Raw genomic sequence first — 7,868 nt, forward strand, 5'->3', positions numbered from 1 at the left:
AAACATTTTGAATTCACTAGAAACATATAACGTAAGTAATTTTAATAACTTTTAACCTGTAATAAAAATGTCTGAAGCGACCTATTTTGTATGCTATAATTTATATGTGAAGCGGTTGGTGTATGAATTTTTAACTACGAACTGTGGATGGGCGCCATTTTTTGATTACTGTCCAGATTTACCAATTACGACGTTGAAATTACAGTTATAAAATTTTGAGTGCGTGATAATTCCATGTGTTGATAGATTTGACATGGAGAAAGTGGTTTCAATGTTTCCGGAAATGGATGAAACAGGTGTGTCGCGAGTTTGTGTGTTTACTGGCCTTGTAATGTGGAAGTGGCAACAGGATGGTTTTGGCATATGTGACTTCAAGTGGTGCAACACAAGTATTCGTGAGATTTGACAGTGCCATGCTCATGTTTCGTTTTTGGAAAGTAGAACATTCTCTGTTGTAGCTTCGAATTGAAGCTTCGTTCCTGTGTCCCGACATGTACATGATATGCCTAGTTTCAAAACCCGACTCGTTTAAAGATTGCATCGCAGTGGCGCGCAAACTTAGAAACTATGTGTTGTGTACGTCATACTACAATGCCGTTGAATGCGCGTTACTGCTAATGGTTGGCATGAACTGACTGAATTTTGTTTTTGAAATCGCTTTTGTAAAATACCAAATTCCATTGGAATTATATACTTTTTTTGGATCGGCAAAATAGATTTTTAGCTGTGGGATTTTGAATTCCTATAAATATATAACGTAAGTAATTTCAATAACTTAACCTTTAATAAAAATGTCTGAAGCGACCTATTTTGTATGGTATAATTTATATGTGAAAATGTTTAGAAGTTTGACGGCAAACGATTACTGTTTGATGTCTAAAAATAGAATCAAGGAAATTCCTCGGGGATTCCTTTGTTGACATAATTCATGAAGTAGTTCCGGCTATATAGCCAAAAATAGTGCTAAACTGAGATTCATGGTGCTATGAATGCCAGTTTTTATCGTCACGTGATAAGAATTTGACCAATCCAAGGGTTTATAATAAAGGGATTTTTAGAGATTGGAATTATTAATATCTGTTTCAGACAATTTCGTATTACAAACATTTGAAGTTAAAAACTCGTTTATCGATGGAACTATTTTTCGTCACTGGCAAGTGGTTTCGTTCGCATCCGCGTGGTACGGCTCCGTTAATAAATTGTTAACAATTATTGTCTGGCGTTATTTTGATTATTTGGCTATATGGTTTAATATGTCGGCAAGATAAATTCGTTGTAGAAGCATCACTCGGGGTATATGGCTTTTTATGTACCCTCTGTGTGCTCTTTTACCCCCTCGCCTTCGGCTCGGGGTAAAAGAACACACAGAGGGTACATAAAAAGCCATATACCCCGAGTGATGCTTCTACAACTTATATTGCATTAAAATAGTGAAACGCATAATTACTAGAAAACATAAAACATGCAATGCGGTTTTACTATTACATACATACTTTTTTTTCAGCATTAAACACACTAACCTATCTAAAATAAAAACAACAAAAGGAAAACATTAAAAACAAATGAAACATTAAGTTCATTATATGCAATGTTATAAAAGCTAAACATCAGCAAAATAAGAGAAAAATAAAAGATAAAGACAGTGTTTCCTACTGTCAATAACCTATAAGTGCTAATGCTACATATCATATTTCTAATATATTAAACATGACTTGAATTATTACAATACATACATGACTGTGATTACTAAATATTTTCTTTAATAAAATAATTACCATTCGCTTAATTTTAGCACACCCAAAACAATACTAACCCCCACCCCCACCCCCTTTCAGCCCTTTATAGTTTATCACTCATACTTACTCCAGGGTGCCCCCGTTTTACGAAGCGATGTTAGCGCTAAGATCATCTAAAGAGCACATAAGGTGATTCTTTAACTAAGATCGCTTTGCAAAACCACAAATTCGGGCAAAAAACCAACAGATTTGTAGGCAAAATGAGCTGGACTGAAACCTTTTCACCACGTTTCTACCCACAAAATTAGTTGTAATCCATGTAAAAGTGCGTACTGTTTCGTTTGCAACTCTATGAAGCTGTTTGACAGTAATACTAATAGATTACATGTTGTTATCCAGATTCTAGCATTTTCGTTTAATTGAAGCAAAAAGCAGCCTCCACCTACAAAAATGGGGCCCGTACGCCTATGGGCCGAATACATTACTCGGAGATTAAGCAAAACATCATAACAATAAGGTATCAAACCTGCAAGTAGAATGTTTAGTACAGCAAACTATCAAACTATCAATCAACGCCAATTTAATTTCCAGGTTAAACATACCCTTCTGAGTTTGCTGTCATCGTAACATGCTTTCGACTCATGCTAATCGTTAAGAAGGCTCAGTTAGTGAAAAACAAAACATGTTGCAATATCAGCAAACTCGGGATAGTCTCTTTAAATGCCTAGAATATCATTAATGCAAGTCATCGCTTAATACGTTTCAAGATATATAATGATTATTGAAAGTGTGTGTTTAAGTATCGTCAATATTCACATCCATGCATTGTTGAATGCATTATGAAAAACATAAAATAGTATCACACAAGCCTCTGGCATATTACATATTGAAGGGTATAACGTAACATTTGGGGTGTCATTCTGTAGATGGAATTTTACTTAAAGGTAACACGACCCCCATATCCCTCTTAAAGGGTTCGGGATCGTCAGGCCATCGCAATGACAGTCCCCCTCTCACTCCCAGAAACACACACTTTCAAATTACCAATTCCTAGGCCATGACACTGGCAGTAGCCTTCTCACTGTCAAAAACAATTCGCAGTCCCTCTGAACAAAAATTATAAAATATAAACACATTTTAGTTGAAAAATTGCAGTGTAATCAATGCAGTGTAATACAAAAATGTTAGTACATGCATGTATGTATATACATGAACTATGTAATTTTAAACTACAGATATTTCGTCTTTAACATACAATAATTGCGAACCATGGATTAGTGTAAGAGGTGTAACCTAATGCTACTCTTAATGGATCAAAGGACGTGTTGACACAGATACACTAGTGGAACAAAATAATCCTGTTTAATGAACCAAAACAGATTATAAAACAAATACGAGGGTACAACGTTAGATGTTAGTAGCTCATTAAAATCAGGTTGCTACAAACAAACATAAATGAGCATGATCACAATCTATTTGGTACGACTTTTCAGATATATGTGTGTCTAGTAGTACTGTGTCAAAGGTTTTAATATGGGTTTTTTGAACATTTTTAAAACATGTTTCTTATATGAACAATAGTATAACCACATTTTCTTCATTCAACATGTGTAAGGTGCTATGTACACAATGTTGTGGATTTAAGAGTAGGTATGTTGATCTAAACACGTCCATAGCGACGTAACTAATTAAAACATAATAATTGTTATATTGTTGAAAATCTCAATATGTTTAGCTATTAGGTTAAGAAGGAATATTTTTTAAAAACATGATGCGAATAACATAAACATTAAGTGCACATGATATTACCAAATTTTGCAAAAGATATTTAAGGGGAAATATCAAAGTTGCATAATGACCAAAAGTATATATTAATTTTTCTTTTGAAATGATTCTAGTAATTATTAAATATGAAATATTTTTGACCATTACAGCTTTTTAAACAATATTCAGATGAAAAACAAATTGTATTGGGTGCAGTTCTACAGACTGTAACATAGCATATTATTATTAAGTTGATAATAGTCTATAATATAGCTTTAACAATGAAAAATGATCATCTTACTCCACGGTAGATAATACAATCTGGAACAATTAGTTCTGTACCTATTATACACTTAAAATTAACTTCATTGTAGCAAATTAAGTGATTACCTAGTATTTAAAACATCTGTGATCTAGAGACATAAATATGTGTTTAACAAGCTTATTGTTATGGACAAACACATTGGTAAACTATTAAAACAAATATTGTATACAACTACTAATTTCTCTCAAATATAACTCCACATCAGGGTCCCATCTGAAATTATAGTGGGTTTTTTTTATTGATCCATAATTAAAATCGTGCGATTCATCAACCATGCCCCCACCCACCACATAGTCCAACAAGGGAACATGAAGCTGCAGACAATCATGCCAGGGATACATGGTTGATATACGTGGGCAATAAACACACAATAAATCACCCAGCTGACCCTAGTCACCGCTCCAAGAGCAACAATACAATACAACACATGGTAAATCAAACAATGTTTGTTCTTGACTATATTATCAAAATGAAGGTTGGGCCTCCCTGATCACCCGTCTAGCTGAACTCCAGGCCTAAGTGGTGTGTTGCCAGAACATATGAATGAATGTTTAACGATACCCCAGCACGAAGATTATATATATATATATATATATATATATATATATATATATATATATATATATATATATATATATATATATATATATACTGTATATATATTACTAGACAACAGCAAAAATATACAATGCAGTTTTACTATTACATAGATTATATTTACAACATCAAAATAATACACTATCCTAAAAAAATAAAGAAAACTTTAAAACATTAAAAAAATCAAATATTAACTTCATTGTAAGTGTTATACAAGAGGCTTATAGGTCTATAAAGCATCTCTATTTAGAATTTTGTCAGTAGTAGATACTTCATTAATTTGTAAAGACGACTTTAAGAGTTATCGAACTAAACTGGCTTGATACATATTTTAAGATTCCAAAATAGCTTTATTTTGTGACAATTTTTTATGACATTTATTATCTTTGCTAGCTTTTAAACGAAAAGTACAGGAAACAGAAATGTCAATGCTCAGCAGCAGTTTTATTAGAAATAATCAATAGTTGGCAGAATCTGCTCCTGAGAATCACTGTTTTACACTTTAGAAAACTATCCTATAAAAACTCTAGGAGAAGACAGATTTTGAAATTTTCAATTTAAATTTGAAACATTTTAAATAAACAGTCAGAGGATCATTGGACCACGTTTTGGAACAATCCAATCGAAACTCCAAAAGATAAACTTCAAAGTAATATTAGAAAAACTTCACTGACGAATGTTATAGCGGAGGTAAAACATTTTGTCTATTTAAATATTTTAAATTTAAAACTAAGAAAATAAACTTTAAATACAAATATTTTAATGTTGCATTTTTATTTAAATTTCAAAAATGTAATAAATAAAATTCCAAAAATATCTATTATTTTGCGAAGACTATCCAAGAGAATCATAGTACCAAGTTTCAGAACTGTTTGATCAAAACTCTAGGAGAAGATAGTTTGTTAAATGTTCAATGTTAAGTGTAGAATCGGTGATCTAGGTTCAATCCTGACAATCGACACTTGTTTGTTTTAAATATAACTACTCATCTGCTTTCACTGAATGTTCTTTACATCATTAATTGCAATCAAAATATCATTTTGTGTTGTGGTAAATAGCCGGTATATAAATTACATGTTTATTTGTTAGAAATTATGAACGAAAAACTATTTCGAATCTGACAAATATAACATAGTACAAAAATGAAATCATGATTTTGTTTTTTAGGCAACACTGCAAAAAAGCTTTCTTCTTTAGCTTAAACATATCGAAAGCTAGAGATAAAGTTGATTTTCCCACTGTCCTTGTCGAGTTGCAAGTTAAAAAGAATGAATGATGTAGGTAATCGGCTTTATTCTATTCAATGCGAATAAGCTTCATGCTGGCTAACCAGTCCAGGAAAGGTGAAATAGTATTGTGTCGTGCTCGCATCAGTCATTCATACTTGACCCATTCATTTATCTTGAAGAAGGGTCCTCCACCTCAGTATGAGAACTGTCTCTGACGGTACACCACATCTTGGTGAAGTGTAATCATCTCAAAGAAACTAGAAAAATATGTTTGGTGAAAAAAATGTGATGGAATCCTTTCAATTCCATCCAGAACTTTTATCACAATTTTTACGTGATACTGACTTTTATTCTAAATTTTAATTTTACATATCTGAGATATTTGTATTTCGCACAGTTCTTTACACTGTTTTATTTACCTCTTGCATTTTTATGTTGATGTTGATCATCATATTCTTTTTGCATTTACAGTAGTTTGACAATAGTTAAACGTATAACCTATATCATTAACCTGTTATTATCTACATATCCATCGCCATAAATACATTTTATTGCCCCAGACAATTGAAACGGGGTCCCCTGATCCATCGCCTAATAGTATATGCACATTAGGGTATCCACGAGTACTCAAGTACTCGGGGGACGGGCCGAATATAGCAAGACAGGACTAGAGTACCCGTGAAATGGTCTCATTATCATCTAGTGTAACTGTCGGGTACTTGGGTCCGGGTCGAGTTTGACCTTCGAGTACTCTAGTCCAATAATGTGGACTCGTGGATGCGCTAATATAGTTGATAGTAAATTAATTAAATCTATCAAGTAAACATGTGACGAATACACACATAAATATACATACATACATAAGAATGACTCAGTAGTTGAAACACACACACACACAGAGAGAGAGAGAGAGAGAGAGAGAGAGAGAGAGAGAGAGAGAGAGAGAGAGAGAGAGAGAGAGAGAGAGAGAGAGAGAGAGAGAGAGAGAGTACTAAACGAGTTCCCCCGTAAGACCGTTTATATTACGAGTGTGTTTCAATCGTACATCACGAGCGAAAACACACGAGTTGTAATATAAACGGTCTCACACGGAAACGAGTATAATATTTTATTTATTACACCATCAGTGAATAAAAATGGCACATAATGACTTCCAAAAGAACTAAACAAGACATGAAAATGCACAGAGTAAAGACCCCTTACCAAATGAGGTCATGTTGCGGTCATTTTCAGTTAGCTAATTTATCAATGAAACTGCATTCCTACGCCACACATTTATCAATAATGTTTACACAAACCATATTATAAACATATTCAGTGCTAAAAAATAAAATAAAATGTTTTGTTAAATATGCTGTTAACATTGATTATAAGAATTGACAGCGTGTATTTTTCCGATATAGCAATATGAATCGAAAGAGTCATGAGCACACGTTTTGCATGAATATCTATGCAGAGTTGTACTGTGTGACACAGTCGATCGCCTGATCAGAGGTCATGACCTCTCAAAACGGGTATTCCACAATGTGAAGAGATGATAAATATCACATGGGTCTCAGTGGTGTCGTGTTTAAGCCATCGGACATAAGGATGGCATGTACAGGGTTCGCAGCTGTGTACCGGCTCTCACCAGTGAGTGAGTTGTAACGACTCTACTGTCTCACTAACCACTAAGCCATAACATCACACGGGTATCGCTTCCACGTGGTGTAATAAATACAATATCCAACTTTATACAGATTTATATAATTGTTTAACCTTGTGGCACTAATGCAATATATGCCGCCGAGTTTCTGTAAAATTACAGAAAGTACATATATAGAGGATTCGTCACAAGTATTTTTTAATTTGGAAAATATCAACCGAGTCTATTAGTCGGTATTTGTCGAGGCTCTGATATCTTACATATTAAAAAACACGAGTAGCGAATTCTATTTATCCTATAATACTTCTAAAATAACATTTTAATTTAATTTTTAGTAAATCACAGACTAAGTCGCCGCCATCAGTAATATGACGCCATCACGATAAGCCAAAATTAGTTTGACGTCACGCATTTTATCTAAATCTTTGAAAACGTTACACTCAGATACACAGGTCTTATTGGCTTGTAAGGATATGACCCACCACAGCAATACATTACTTACAGACCTTGCAAATTTGCATACCATTATTAACCGGGTTAATACACTAAACTTATCACATGGGTTTATGACA

Source organism: Gigantopelta aegis, chromosome 3 (genome assembly GCF_016097555.1).
Source record: "Gigantopelta aegis isolate Gae_Host chromosome 3, Gae_host_genome, whole genome shotgun sequence".
NCBI lineage: Eukaryota > Metazoa > Mollusca > Gastropoda > Neomphalida > Peltospiridae > Gigantopelta > Gigantopelta aegis.